Raw genomic sequence first — 16955 nt, forward strand, 5'->3', positions numbered from 1 at the left:
AGACCAAAGCCAACCCTGACCAAGGAGACCATGAAAGATAAGAAGGGCAAGCAGCCTGCCATACTAGCACACGTCGCCAAGACGAAACCCACCAAAGCCCACTACCTAGGAGAAAGGCAAGGCTATAAACCTAGAAGTAGAAGAGGAGGATATTGAAGACATCCCCATGGACGATGAGGATGTGGGAGTCGAAATAGACAAGGTTGAAGCCTAGGGTGCGGACCTTATTGCACAGTTGATGGAGTATGTCCCTCCGCGCAAGCCTAAGTCCAAGGTCCCAAAGGACATTAATGAAAGTAAGACCCCCCTACAAACCCCTATGCTACCAGATGAAATCACTTTTAACGGTCTACGTTTGGCACAGGTGTCGATTTTGAAGCTCGAAGAATTTGGCTTGGTGGACCATGAGAAGTTCCCGCACCTGGCAACCGAAAAATTGATGTGTCACATCGTAGACACCAATGCAGGGATGACTACACTGGAGCTGCGGAAGTGGCTCAGAGGAGTAGAGAAGTCAGGATTACTTAGCCTGCTCTGGGTGCCGCACTATAACTGCACCCCTGTGATAGTTTTAGTCATCAATCCAATGTTGTGCTTAGTGCATGATGGGTGTCTATCGTTCGAGGAGCCGATACCCATCACCGATATGTTGATTCACCGCATAACGCGCTTGTCGTATACAGGAAAAAATCTAGCTATGATGTTTGGTGGCAAGGATGACGAGTTGGCACTCGCAGAATCAATGAAAGAGAAGTTTAAACTAGTAAATAAGCCACATGAGTATGCTATCTTCAGCATCTATGACCCTGCTATGAAGGTGGCGACGCAGATCCTTGCAGGGAAGGTGATGCGGAAGTGTTGTGCTAATGAGGTACTGGTGCTTGGCATCGCACTCGCACAATAGTGCACATAACAAGTCCAGTTTAACTGGTTAAACTACCTTTGCGGAGAGTTCCTGGCAAACTGTCGTGAAGCACAAGAGAAAATTTCTATTGATTATGCTCATAGCGTGGGAGTTACAAGAAGAGAGCCAATTCCCCTCAGTCGCGCCAAACCTCCCTGAAGCAGCAAAGTACACTTCGTTGTGGATGACCAAGGACGCGGAGTGCGTTTGGGACAACAAGATCTTCTAGATCTTGATGAAAATGAACATCAAGATGGGATCAATCACAAGCCGCGGTTGTTGCCCACGGTATATGCTAACCTACAGAGTTATGTCGACTTTAAGGCTGATTTCCATCAGATTTCGATCAGGGCATGGAAGGATCCTGCGCAGAAGTGGTACAATTTGTTGTACCTAGCCATAGATGATGCCATCGATGCGATGCTGGATAAATGGCCAGTGGAGTAGCACACCTCCACGGACATGGCGATGGGTGGAAGAAAGTCTGCCGCACAAAAGAAGAAGGAAGAGGCAAGGAAAATTTTAAGAACCTCCCTAAATTTATATGTATAATAAACAGGCGAATCCCCATAATACATAGGGATAATGGAAGGAAAATTTATTAATAATATAATATGTATATATACTTTTTTTGGCGAACCTCTCACTAGATTATATTATCTTGTAAAATAATGGCGAATCACAAAGAAATCCAAGGGTTGTTGCAGTCGCTTGGCACCAAGAGGGTATTTAAGAAGAAATTGTAAAATAACTTGACTACATTGTTGGAGAATCATAAGAGCTTAACTAGTTACCATCAAACATGCCACTCTAGTGACTAAATCATACAAATCTGGAACCAACAGTTTCCACCTAACAATTTCTTTCAAAAGTGATAGTGCAATGATAGTTGAGATACTCTCTAAATTTATAAAGAGTGGACATTGGAGAAGCATCTTTAATGGATCATTTGAGATGGTTGTATTTGCATGTCTCAAAAGCATAACAAGTAAATCAATAGAAGACTACATTAAGGCACTGTCACTCTTTCTTGATGTTAGGACCATTTAAAATCTAAGGAGGTAATATTGCTACTGTGAATATCAATAGATGGAAGGGGAAGTCTCAATAGTCAAACCAAACATTTCACAAAATGTGATATAACTCCTTCATACTTAGATTTGAGACAATGCCCTAATAGTTGTATAAAAGGGTCTAACATCACTATTAAATATTAATCACTCTTAGCTACTTTTAGTTTTTTCATATGGTTCTCAAGAAATCTCAGTGAAAACACTAAAATTAGATACCTATTCAGTGTATCTAGTTTATAATCAGTAGGTCCCTTCATTGAATTTTTATATGAGTCTAATGATCTTGAAGATGTTAGGCTAGGTTTAATAAACAAAGCAGTCTTCCTACCCATATTTTCTTCCTCCATACCATCCGCAATCAATCCATATACAAAAAAATATAAATTTGTCTGACTTAATGATTCATTAGCCTGGAGATTGGTTGCTAAACAGTGTAACATGGACTCAATCTTAACTTTTTCTTTTGGTGTAAGTGTTCTATGAAGGTTGCATCTAACATTTACCAACAATGTACTAGCATGCATAGAGAAAGTAATACTCTAAGGAATTAACTTCAAAATTTCAAAAGATTCGGTACCCCTTGTCTCGTCCACTTTGAAGGCAATTTTTTCAACTTCCTTTTCTTCGGTGACTTCTCCCATGATATCATTTTTTGCAACTTCTATAAGTTGTTGCACACAATAATAAATACTTCCAATGTCTAAGGAATATGAAACTTGATAAGACAAGGGGACAAAACAATTAATATGTATATATACATATTAATTATATATAATGTATACCTTTGTGAAAGTCAAAGTTGTGTTCACTAGGTTTGTCTTTGCCAATATCAATCGAAGGAAGAAACAAATTATCATTAATTTAGTCTAGCAAAACTATGCCCACAAGGCTTTGGATTGATGATGAATAGATGCACTATTAAGACACTCAGTCACCAATTCAAATCCCTCGTGGATGTTTACCCAAAAAACTATATAATAAGCAAGAAACATAACTGCCCCAAATAACCAGATTGGTTAAGAGCAACATGCTCCAAAACAAAAACAAGGTTCAAATGTGTAAAGCAAAAACAACTTAATCCACCTATCTATTTGGTTGCAGTGGTTCCTCATACTCAAGGTGCAAACCACAACGTAGTGAAAAATTCATTCAAGATGCAAACACATTAAGGTTTGTGCCTTGATTTTTCTGCTTCCTCTTAGAACTAAATAGATCCCGAGCTTAAGATGGATCCATCATAAGAAAGAATCTTGCCTTTTTTGTCATTTGGAATATTATGCATACACTCATGCATGGAGACACAAAGTAATGGACATATCCCCCATCTATGTTGTCCAATGTACCTCTTGCAGCCATTAGGACTAAAACCAATCAAAAAATATATCTGACATAAATTGAGCTCCCCCCAACAGCTTGGGTAGCAGCATGGTATTCACCCATTGGATGAACAATTTGTAATATAACTAGAAATTTCCCCAAAAGGTGCAAAGAAAGGCCGATAGGATTTTCAAATGAAATTTTTTTACTTTGGTTTCCGTAATCAAGAAAATAATAAGTGAACTTTGGTTTGGAATACTCAATTTTGGATGATGCAATTGCCTTTGAGCTTCACATTGACTATTGTGTATCACCATTTTTTTTTAATAAAATGGTGGTCATATATATGAGGGGAGTGCAGTTAATGAAAACAGTGAAGGAAGGAAATCATATCTCCAGGTTTTCATAGTACATCATAATGCAAAATAACACATAAAAGATTATATCCATGAGTTTGACAATCTTATGGAGATCTGAACAAGTTTTTCCAACATACATTTACTTCTCTTATTTTTCTCTTTTGGTCATTCTCTATGTTATATGTAATGAATTTTCGAAGGAGGCATCTAGTTTCTATTTCTTGGGAAATTGCTCCTTCCTGTCCCATTTTTGTGACTAATGGAAACTAATACATCATAAAGCACATATGCATGTAATATTTCTACATTTTTTATAATATAATGTCTTAGCTTTGAGTAATCTTTTTAACAAGTATTGACAATACCTCATTTGTGTCTAGCATTTTTCTTGTAAAAATGTTAAACACAAAATAATACAAGGTTAAGTTCTATCTGCAACCTCAATACACTCGAGCATATGTAAATGTTATTATATATGTTTTCCCAAATTTCCCAAAAAAATAGTGTTCCTATTATATATAGATATTAGAAAATTAAATTTAAAAAAGAATTTTAAACTGGGTCATTGCTTAATTTATGGGATTCCAAAGAAATATTACACACTTTAGTTAAGCATTTTACAACTAGGATGCCTGGATGCTTCTGCCTATTCCGGTGATGGCAATGACTACAATTTTTTATTTTTTTAATTTCTTTTATTTCAAAATTGTAAATAAAAATAAAAACTTATCTATTTTTCCTATACATTAAAAGATATATCAATATTAATAATAAAATATATAGAACAAATCTTAATTCATTTAAATTATATATTTTATTTAATTGAAATAAAAATAAAAACATATATATCAAACTGAATATTATATAATAAAATAAATACAATAAATCTTAATTCATTTAAACTATATTTTTAATTTATATTAAAATCTTGTTTACATTAAAATTAAAATCTCCTTCCTATAACAAAAAAAAAAATATGTACATTCCAACCAATTAAATGTTTAAAATATCATAGTTTAAGTATTCAATTTTTTTCTACTTTTGTTATGTTAGAGATTCCTTTTTATAGGTTTCAAAGAGTTTTATATTGAATAACAAACTTAATTTTTAATTAAAAAATTGAAATACCTTTCCCTTTATAAGATTGATAAGCTTCCACTAAAATCAAATCAACTATGACATCAAACTATATTTATATTTAAATAACTAAGTAATCTGTTGAACAAAGTTCCAATATTTGTCATTTTCAATGAATCAATATCTTAACTATGTTTTTTAATCAGCGCTTTCACTAACATCAAATCAACTATCACAACAAAACTATTATCCATCAACTATAACAAACAAACCATACTTTGTATCAATAAAGTAAGTTGCTAAGCAGAGTTTAATAATATTTTTCCATTTCAAAGAAACTATGGTGTGCCTTCAAAAAGAGTCAATGTCTTAGTTATATTTTTATATAGTGAAGATTATTTCTATTGGGAGAAACTAGGTAACGTATACTTTTAGATAGGGTAGGGAGATCTCCATTAAAGAAATAGAAAAAAAATAGTTTTAGAAGGAAATCTTTCTTACTTAAAAAATTGAAACTGCAAATTTCAACATATAAAATATTAATATTTTAAAATGCTTTAAGGATTTATATTAAAAATTAGATAGAAAACTATGTTGCATGTATTTAGATTTTGATGCTTGCATCCTAAGAAAATTGAACAATGAATTCTAGGTCGAACCAAGTAGGTTATTATCTTGTAGTTTTCATAATTCTATCATCTTAATTGTTATATTTTCATATAATTATTCACTAAGTGTTATTCATCAATGCCAAGGTTTTATTTATAAAAGCTCTTTGAGTTTCATGTGATTGTTGTTTGAATACATAATCTTTAGATATTTGTAGTACCAATTAGGCATGGAAAACCCAGATATATAGGTATAATGGTCAAAGTACATGATGTACTAAAATATATAGGTAGCTAAGTAGCTTCCAAAATGTTATCTGATCACATATCTCAAATAGATGGTTGTGCCTGATACCAGCCTAGATATCCCATAGCATACAATACGTTAATATATATAGATAAATTAGTTATGGGATAAGACCAAAATATACAAAAATAGCATGACAAACAACTACTTTGAGAGTGATATGCATTGATATCCAGCTCTCTTCCCTACTAGGAAACTGATCCCTCTGCTTTCCTATTCAAATCCAATCCTTCTGCCACCTTCTGACAATTTCCCAACATGGAATGTGGATGGTACAGTCCCTATTTATGATCATCCTGGATTAATGAAAGGCCATTAGACCGTACAAACATGGCCATTCTCTCATACACTAATGCTCTAGCTGGAGCAGGCCTTTTAATAGTAGTGGGATTTATGAGCTATTCCACTTCTTCTTGTTCTTCTTCTATTTTATAGGTAGAGGCATAAATGCCCAATTCTTGTAGCTTCATAGGGGAATTCTCTCCATTACTCTCATGGAAAAAATTTCTCCACCTTTTCTTCTCAATTGGACTCTCATATTCATTGAGAATTTGCTCCATGTTGTGGCCTGCAAACTAATTTTGAGAGCAATGATCTCTAAGGTGGGACTTGACCTCTAGGTCCCCATGTTATTGTCTATGAATGTACATCAATGGAGTCACTTTCACTCGAGAGTAATTTGGCTTCAAGCTATTTGTAGGAAGCTTGGAGAACAAATATGCAAGCTTGGCTCTTGTGGCTTCAAGGCATGTTGACGTCGATGCTTTTGATGCCAATGTCTTCTATGCTTTCTCTAATATTGTCTATAAATATTTACCCTACACCTCTATTCTAAACTTCAAGTGCCTTTGAACATACATTGACATTTACAAGAGATAGATTCCATTAAGTCATCAGGAAACTGAAATAAGGGAGAGATATTATGTTCGTCGATTTGCATAATTTCAGAAAAAATTGTCATACCTCTAGCTAGTCATGGAGTCTTCTCTAAACTTCTATCTAAGCTATCAGAGCATTACAATCTACATTTCTCTATAAACATAATGATAATCAAAAAATAAGTTCAAAACCAAATGTATTATTTGAGTTTCTAGCTCATTTTTCTTCTGTAGATTTCTTATTATTTACTCCTTATGATTTGGTGCGATGCTACTATCCTGAGCCATCCTGCTTAGGTAGTGTCCACCATCAGAACTTCCTCCTGAAAAAATTGTAATAATAAGCAGAACTCTCTTAGAATGGGAAGGGTGGGGGTGGAGTTGAGGGTGGGAGAATGGTGGAGGTGGGGTTAAGGGTGGAAGGTGTCATCTTAGGTACGGTCATGGTGCCACTACAGGGAATGGTTTGTAGAACTAGGCTTCTCCATTCCCTGGTGGAGTGGAAGAAGTCTCTACTAGGCCCTGATCCATGATGTTTCTTAGATGCTTCACTAAGGACCAAGGAGGACCCAGGGAGAGTAAGTGAGGTTACTAACCACTAAAGTGAGACATATAGCTTCAGACAAGTCCTTACAAATGTCCTAGGAAGCTTGTAGAAATGCAAGGTAATATAATTTTCTATATAGAGGTACTTCAAAAGGTTATTTTTTGAGCTGAAAATATCAACCATTGCTATTATTATTAGAGGGTGAAAGGTGAGGGTAGGAGGTAAAATTCTTTAATTTGAGGATGGGGATGGGATGAAGCTCTCTTATTTCAGAAAATGGATAGTTGAAGTTGTGTAAATTGCAACAATGATATATGGAAGCATCCTGTGACTATCAGAAAAATTTTTGATGTTTTTTAAATTCCAATTTAGAAATCTACTAACCACCATTGCTTCTATCCACGCTGACTTCTCTGTGGCACTACTTCCCAAGGCTGTATTTTTGCAACAATCAATCAACACATGGGATAGTGTCAAGTTGCTGAAATAGGTTCGTGATTTTCAGTGTTTGAAACTCGATTATACCAGTGAAGCAAGATTCCCAAATAATTCTCAGGACCTGTGAAGAAATATTCCCCATATAATTCTCATTAATTAATCTTTCCATTGCAACACCCAAGAGTGAAACAATCACTTGAAAAAATTTACAACAAGAACCTCAATTTAGAATTCAAAGCTCCTCATTTAGAATTCCAAGATTATCAAGGTTCAAGAGCTTCTGGAGGCAACTTGATATTACACTTAGTTTCCCAATGTTCCTTGTGCAGTCTTGCAACAACATTATTTTCGTAGAATCTTTACCATTAATACATGGATATCAACAATATCACAAATTATAGTAGGAAACAATAGGAGATTAGAGTTCCTTCCCAAGGCTAGATGAAAATCATGTCAAAATTCAAGCACATCAATGGCTTTGAAGCCTGTTTGAAAGTTCCTAGTATATAACCAAAAATAGAATTTTAATGTTAAACTTTAGGACTAATACTACAAATGGTTACCCTATTAACTTGAATTTTAATAAATTCAATTCTAAAATGGTAAAACTATTAGTGTATCTTATTGACAATAAATTTTATCACAAAATAAAGGTTTATTTTACTTGAGAAAGCATAATATATTGCAGTTAAGCATGGAAATATATTTGTATCCATAATTTAAATCAAGGGAATCAACTCTGAAAAACCAATATGTTTATCATAATAGGAATCCATGTGTACTTTCCACAATTATTGTGAAATCGACGTAGACCAAGAAAAGAAGACTCAATGGACCAAATTGTGTTCTGCTTCCGAAATTGTCGACCCATCTCAAATGAATGGTGAGTAAGAATGTATCCCATTACTACATCTTAATTTAAGATTCTAAAACTCGCTGGCTAGGCTTGAAACATTTGAACTATAGATCTTGTACCAGAACCAAAGGGAGGCAAAACGTTTTGTGTCTCCTCGCAAGCTATATAACCAAAGAAAAATGGTAAACCAAATAGCCTAATCAAAAGATTTCTCCCAATCATCCACTTCACTGGAAGAGTACTTATTTTGACTCTCTTGAGAGGATGAAACTTCAGTGGAACCCACAAATGTTAGAGGCTTGGAAGATGATTGGGATACATTAGTTGACCAAGTCTCTCCTGCATTATATTTCTCAAGAGCTCCATATGGATTTATTCTTTTTAAAATAGGATTTCTCTGGAATTTCCATACTGGCCTTGATACTTCAACACTTGACCAATCCTCCCCCATGAATCCTCCATCCACACACTTTATTGCTCATTTTTAATTTTTTTCCATGCATTAGCCTTTTTTGATGTCCCATATTTTGTTGCCCAGGCATTGCAGTTGGTTAATCCACCATTATGAGGGACTACAATAGCACCTCGATATACAGAAGCATGATCCACACGTCTAAGAGCAGTTGCAACCCTCACATGATCTGTAAATATGGCTAATGCATTCTTGTCATTTAGCCATACAAGTTCACACTCACCTCCAAATCTCAAAATCAGGGAACTCACTTCTGTTCTCTTGGTAAATCAAACAATGCAAGGATGAGCCTGGGATCCATATCTACAACTAAATTGAAAGGTGGAGCTTGCACCAGCCTATGGTAAGAAGTGACCCTTTGGGCATTATGATACGTACGGGGATCTTGACTTATGTGTAGTCTATATGACCAGAAAACATTTTGGTTCCCATCCAGTTGAATATATGGAGAGGTTCCATATTTCTGCAAGATGTCTCAACATATCCCTTTTTTCCTTTAGCATAGGACCAAAAACATGCACATGAATGCTGCTTGAGCGGGCTTTCATTTTCCCCAAAACCAAGTATCTAAACCTTTCCTCAATAGCTAAAACCCATTGTGGTTCTCTCCTGATCAACTCAGCCAGAAGTTTTGAAATTTGTTCATTCACCCCTAGCAGATCAACTGTTGTGCCAAAGGAAAAATCATCTATCAAAATCTTCTTCTTCTCCAAATTTAGACATTCTTCGTCACATGCAAGCTTTCTCTGGCCCAGAGGCACTCTATTTGATTTTGACTGCACTGGCTGAAGAGGAGCAGGAAATTTGTGAAGAACAAAGGCTTTAAAGATAGGATCAGCTATGGTATTGTTGCCTCCAACATCACATGGGACCTTTGCAGTCAATCGACCACATGAACAAGTAATAGTCACTAGAAATTCACATCTAGTATCAGGGCATGGAAGAGGTGGGTGACATGAAGTAGTACAAGTATGCCTGCAATCTCTTTGAGGAGCTCCAAAAGGTTTCCCACATGAGATTCTACTTATTGATGATGAATTTTCCTTGGAAACTAAGTCACATGGAGGTAGATGGCATGTCCTAGTACACACATGCATTCCACATTGTCGTGGTTTCCCATGGAGCTTGTTGCATCTAATGTCCTGAGAACCACATGGCACATTTTTCAGAGCTACATGACCCCCTACACATTCTTTTGCAATAGGAATAGTACAAGGAGGGAAATCCCTAATATGGAAATCATGAGTCGCAGGATGACCACATGTCTAAGGAATGGAGCAGGGATATGAGCATGAAGGAATGGGTGTTCCACAAGGGACTGGAGGAGAAATTGAGGTCTTCCCACATGCACAAGAAATATCAGTGAAAATAGTTTCAAGGTAGGGTGGATAGTGGCCACTATGGAAAAGTTCTTGGCAAAAATGCTACCCACATTGCAACTTTTTCCCACAGGGCATTTGACATAAATGTGGATCCCAATCACCTAAATGATTAATTGAACACCCTCAATTTCCAAGAGGGCGACCTCTTTCACTGCATCTATGTCTACCACAATTTTTATTTTGTTCACAATGCTCTTCACATGTGAATTCATCGTTCTCCTCGACAGATACCATGGTCTTCGAGCAATGGACCGTCTTAGATGATGATCCACAATGTTTTTTATTAACATAAACAAAACAAGGAGGACATTTATACACAAATGTTTTCCACATGGAAGAAGCTTCTCACATACCTCTAAGTAGGTTGGTACATTATCCATACAACTCTTCCTCTGATTTTGCAGCTGAGTTTTACCACAGGGGCAAGATTTGACCTTCCTAGGTGATAGTTCACACTCTCCACATTCTCCAGGATGACATATCTTGTTGCACTTATGATTCTGAGAGGAAAGGATTTTCATGCACGGGTTCTTACATGAAAATACACCAATTTTCCAGTCTATTTCCCCTTGGATCTCCATATCGCCACAAAGTATCATCTCCTCCTTTTCCCCACAAAAGAATGAAGCTTTTATTAGAACCTTGCAAGGATCACATGGGCCTTCATGGCAAACATTGTCACAATAATGGTGTCCACATTTGAGAGGATTTTTGCAGCACTTTCCACATGATTCAATTGATTTATGATCAGAGCATCTCCTTGGAATTGTTGTTTTACCACACAGTCAACGTTGGGGAGAGCCATTACTGAGCAAGGTGGGAAAGTCCCTAGATGACATTGCAAGTACATTTATGTGAGCAACTAGGAGTTTTGTTTTACTTTTCAAGTGGCTTCCCACATGGTCCTCCACATGAATGTGGAGTGAGATAATATTCTACTCCTAGCTCTTGCACCTTCCAAAAAAAACAATAGTAATGAAGATGATCTGGGAGTGAAAGCTACACAAACTGATACCCAGGGCATCTCCAGTTGGAACCCTGACTCTATCGAGCAAACAAATCTATAGAGGATAGAGCTCTTTCCCATTTCCTTACACAATGCAGGTGAGAAATGGCATAACAACTACCACAAGACCAAATTGTTGTTGAGCGTCCAACTATTTCATATCATATCATGCAGTCAACCTTTAATATATCCTTTATTAAGCTTCTCTTCAATTTTCTACACTAGCTTTGGTACACTGGATCTATCCAAATTTTTCTTCTCCCTACTATCCTACTTTGTCGATAAACTCGTAGCTTAAAGGAGGATGAAGAAGATTACTCCTCGAATCCTGGCTGTTTTTCACCATCTTCTTATTCTTGAAACCCTTGATTTCTCATCTCTGTTGACTTGTAGATTGCGTGAGTTGATTTTTGTCAATGGAGGGGTTCATAGGGTCCTCATTTTTATAATTTTGTCCATGGATGGATACCCCATTTCGCCTGTCATTATCACAATCGCTAATACTCTCAACATTCTCTTTCCCAAGAATGACCTGGTTTGCATTATGTACAAAGGTTTGATTACAGAGTCCATCGAAGACAACAAGTGTAGCAAATAACATCTTCATTGTGGCTCTACCTGGCGAATTCACAGCCATGGAACTCGCTCGTAGAGTGTGAAGTTCTGAAAATGGAGTTGGTGGAAATCATAGGCGTAACAATAGATATCACAACAATAAAGATAGAGTTATTAGACGGGTGTCACAAGTTAGTAAAAATGGTAGACAAAATTGTGAGGTTAACTGATTTAAAAGAAAGGCCTATTGGCCTAAATATATAATAATTAGCTACTTCTTGTACACTTAAAGCTCAGAAAATAAACTTGGAAGTACAGACATTAGATATATTATAAGGGGCATTACATGGAACATATCCCAATCAGGCTGCATAAACTCTCCCAAGAAAATGTTGTTGTAGGCTACAAAAGCAATATGAATGGTATGTGATGTAGGATCCCTTGGCCAGAAATCATCAGAGGCTCTTATAACAGCAGTCTGTTTGGAACTGTATAAAAAATTAAATACAAATTTGTTACTGTTATGGTCAAGGGAGAGAAAAGATTGGTCAAATTGTTTGTTTACTATAGGAAAGCATACACAATTCTATGGCACTGACCTATAAAGACCATCAAGATTATGACTCATACAAGAAATTATCCCATTATCAGAGAAATTTCAAGCAATAGAAGCCTCCATTGCTTGCTAATACTGGCTGTCCAATTTAACACGACCACCATGGCCTACACCTAATGTCTCGATAATATTATGGGCATCCACTTTGACACCAATAATGCCAGCACTTGCTAGATACGAGTGGACATTGTCATAAAATTTAAATGTAATTTTGGGATGGAAAGCCCAATCCATTTAATTTTATGCATTCTAATGCCACGTATGGTTGGTGAAGAAGAATCCCATGAGGTTAAATAGGGAATGACAATTTTGAATTATAATGCTCCTTTCCAGAAACATCGGGCTTCACTCCTCCCAAGTAACCAGTGATAGCATGCCAAAAATAAATTTACCTGGAATAATACAAATTTAATATAAATTGAGAACAAAGTAGCATGCCAAATCAACTATGGAGGAAAGTAGTCTACATATACAAATTATAGTTTAAATATATCGACTAGTCACTAAACAAAGAATGTAGCTTATGAATTCAGGAGGCAAGTGCTAGAATGAAGGGTTTGGAGCATATAGATAAATAAGGAGTATAATTGAGTAATTCCTAATGGACAGCTAAGGTAGCTTACTTTAAATTGTGGGTCTTCTTTGCTTCTATAACAATGTGTCTAAGGCCCAAAGAAGGATCCTCTTGTCTTTGACTAGTCTTTCCATCTTTTAGAAACTTATAATTCTCTTTTACATGTGTCAGCCAATTTTCAAAATTGAATTATGAGCCCATAGAATGTTTAGAGTTCCACTAGAAAATTGAGTATCAAAATGAAATTATCTTCATATTTCAAAGAGAGATGAATTATTGTCTTCAAATGTCATATTTGAAGAAAAAAGAAGGTCAAGCCTACTTTGTTGTATTGCCAACTGGAGGAGGCTTTGCATTAGAGTCCATTTCAACAGATTTCTAGCCATCATCAAGAAGTAGAAACTTTGGAGGAGTGCCCCCTTTCTCTATACTGTTAAAGAAATACCAAAAAAACACAAACATTTAGAACTGGACCCTTAGGATAAGGTCACAGTGTAACTACATCTCGACAAGAGTTGATATACGATTATAGAACATAAAAGTGGGGCGGGAAAAATAATATAACTTTCTAAACCTTGTTTTACACCCTCAACTGTGACATCTGTGGAAAATGCGTCCCATGTACACCACCCAAACCAATTGAGTATATCATGTAACTACAGGAGAAATATTCAAATCATAAGACTACAGAGAACCATCGAGAACTTATAATGACTTAGTAAAAAAATACATGGATATGTGTTATTCTCAATTAAAAGTCAAGGCGAGCTAAATGTTTTAGCACATGGAAAAAATTCAAACACCATTGGAAAGAACCAAGGTTCAATTCCATGAGAAATTACCATCTTTCTTTCACGATGGGCAAAGGTTTAAGAGTGCCTCTCAATAGCCCTATGATATCACTAATTTATGTTAATCATATAACATTGATTCTAAAATATGAGAAGTTCCAAAAGAAAGAAAGGTAAATAAGAAAGTTTTAGAATGCCTCTCAACAACCCTACGTTATCAATAATTGATGTTAATCATATAACATTGATACTGAAATCTGAAAAGTTCCAAAAGAGATGAAATTAAATAAGAAAGTTGAAACATGGAAATGTTCTCACTCTACTGCACTAGTAATCACTTCATATGGATCCGTTCCAGCACCAACAAAAACTAAATAAACTCCTTGAGTTGTCTCAACAGCAGGATCTCTTGGAATGCCAAATACAAAGTAAATTCAAGAGAAAATCAGAATGTCTATTTTACTCCAGGGAATTGAAAATTGAGTCATATTAAGAATTTTATTTTATACCATTCATAATCCTTGCAATTCTTACCACTTTCCAGACATATTTCAAGCTCATTGTTTTCATTTCCTTGCAAAACTGCTCTGAAAGATCCTTCCAATAGTGGCAAGAAAACAATATAGATTTTTGGCTCTCCAATGCCATCACCCACACCAGTGCTCAAAGGTGAACCTTCACTACCCTCAACTAGAAAAAATTGAGTCTCAAATCGGACATCTCTCCCATAGGAGCCCATCCTCTGTCATACACCAGAGCTTGAAGTGGAACAAAGACATAAAATGAAGGCCTTTGCAAAAATACATATAAAATCATCCATCGTAACCCATAGAAAAGAATTGTGATTAGAATAACCAAAAAAGTCCCCAAAAAGTGCACTTCTTGCACTATCAGAATGCATTGTAAACATCTTGCACATTGAAGTTGACATTTTCTGAATACAAGACATTGAAGAAAACATCCAAATTGAAGACAAAATATATCCTAATACAGTAGTCTCCTACATGATATTTTATTGCATTATTAAGCATGTAATCTTCAGTATGTCCTTCAAAAAAACATATCAAAAGTTCAAAACCAAAAAACAAGAGATCCAAATATCATTATGGTGTTTATTATCATACATGAACATGTAGTTTCTTCAGATATTAATGAAACTAATTCTTGACCAAATCATGTTGCAACTAAAAAAACATAAAACGATAGATTCCAATACCTAGTATTCTACTACTTCAGGTTTTACATAAGTAGATCATGTAAACTATCAGAGTATTGAAAAAAATAACAGTCAAAATGACCTTCAAATTAGGCTTCTGAATACAAGATCAAGTTCCAAAAAAAAAAGTGTAAAACACAAAAGAAAATCAAGGTAGTCTTCTGAATACAAGATCAAATTCTCCCAAAACAAAGGTGTAAAACACAAAAGAAAATGTAGTTATGCTTCTGAATACAAGATTATGTCCCCCAAAAAAGTTGTAAAACACAAAATAAAATGCAGCTATGGTTCTGAATACAAGATCATGTTCCCCCAAAAAGGTGTAAAACACAAAAGCAAATGCAACATTCTATTGCTTAAGATGTACAAAACCAAAATACATTTTGTTGTAATAGAAACACTAGTAAAATGTATCAGATCATTACCCTAGAGAAAGCCACATCAAAAATGTTAACATAACAAACAACCTTCAAATTAAGATTGATTTTGAACCCCTAATCTTCAGAAACAACAATTTTCCATGAACAATTTCATTGCAAGGAACAATTTCATTTTTGAGATAAGTGAGGGCATGCCAGGGAGATGAGGTCAATCCAAATTGGCATCTGGCCGCCTATGACCAAGCGGAATGTGTGTTCTAAAGATGTAGAAAATGATGTAGGTTGCAATAAGGAATATCATCAGAATCTGGGAAATCTCAGATAGTATATGGGAAATAACAAAAGCCAGAAATGTTCTAAGCATATTAGAAGTCACTATAGGTAGAGAAAGTTGCCCCATACCCCGATATGCCACAATAACCCAAAACTATGGCAAGGGAACAAATACATAATAGGAAGTACCTAAGGACCACATCGCAAGCAGTGTAGACAAAACAAAAAACTACTAAATAGATATATAGTACTCCTCAAACCCATGTAGCATTACCAAAATAGTGCAAACCGGATCTACTTACCTTTGAGAAAAAGTGCTACTTGACCACCATCAAAATCGCACACAGTCACACCAATATCCAAGCAGATCTTCCATTAGAATGCCCTCTCCACTACAGCAGCTTCCAGAATGACCAGGAAGGCCATAAAACTAGTGGCTCAAACTTGGAGTTCTGTATAGTCTCAATAGTTACAAGCTCTGTAACACCAAACTCCAGCACCCCATCTGTGAAGGGAAGGCACACCACTGTGTGGCATTAACACAGAGTTCACGAGAAGTCAATGTCTACTGAGACTGGTTTCATGCCTCCCCTATTACACCGTTTATCTCTGGATTTAGCTCCTTCATCTAGCCCACCATGTGGTCAAAGGATTGATTCTCCTACATGAGCACCACTATTGTTTTTATAAGTCCGAGAATTTCCATCTTCAATCTTGTAGCTGCAACGTACAATAACGCATGCAAACTTAGGGCTCTAGTTGGTCATAACTCTTAGGATACTCTTTTAAGGGTTGAGTTTTGCATGAATCGGCGAATGGGAATGTAAGGAAGCCTACCCACTTGCGGTGCCATTGCCATTTATGCCTAGTAATTCTATGATAATATCAAAAGGATGATCAATACCACTATGTAAGCAAGCCCATAGTGCAAGCATTATCCATCGTAAGTCTAAAGGCACTGCAGAGGTTGTATGCCATTTTTCGACTTGGACAAATGGAAATTGTATAAATTATACAGGAGAATCCCCAAAATTCAACTCAACCCTCAATTTCGATTTGCAAACCAGGAGATCGGGGGCGATTACAACTAGATACAACTTCCAACCCATGAAATCACCAAATTCAACTCTTCTCTCAATTTTCGATTTTCAAACTAGGAAATCAGTGGCGATTACAATTAGATCCAACCTTCAACCCACGAAACCATGTGACTACAAGCAAATGCAATATCCCAAATTAGGTGAATCGGGCTTTGCATTGTTTATTGCCTTTTACTCTTTTGGGCTAAAAATGTAATAAATATTTATTTTTTAAATAAATTTTCGG

The 16955-nt window shown here is 35.9% G+C and overlaps 3 pseudogenes; all 3 read right to left on the reverse strand.

Moving 5' to 3' along the window:
• Window positions 1-3348: 3348 nt before the first annotated feature.
• On the reverse strand, window positions 3349-14566 carry LOC149178931 (putative galactinol--sucrose galactosyltransferase 1; annotated as a pseudogene).
• On the reverse strand, window positions 5669-7512 carry LOC149178932 (uncharacterized; annotated as a pseudogene).
• On the reverse strand, window positions 8836-11861 carry LOC149178933 (NF-X1-type zinc finger protein NFXL1-like; annotated as a pseudogene).
• Window positions 14567-16955: the final 2389 nt, after the last annotated feature.

This window comes from Pinus tabuliformis, chromosome 4_1 (genome assembly GCF_031772625.1).
Source record: "Pinus tabuliformis cultivar Carrire ecotype Pingquan chromosome 4_1, CPIR1, whole genome shotgun sequence".
Lineage (NCBI taxonomy): Eukaryota > Viridiplantae > Streptophyta > Pinopsida > Pinales > Pinaceae > Pinus > Pinus tabuliformis.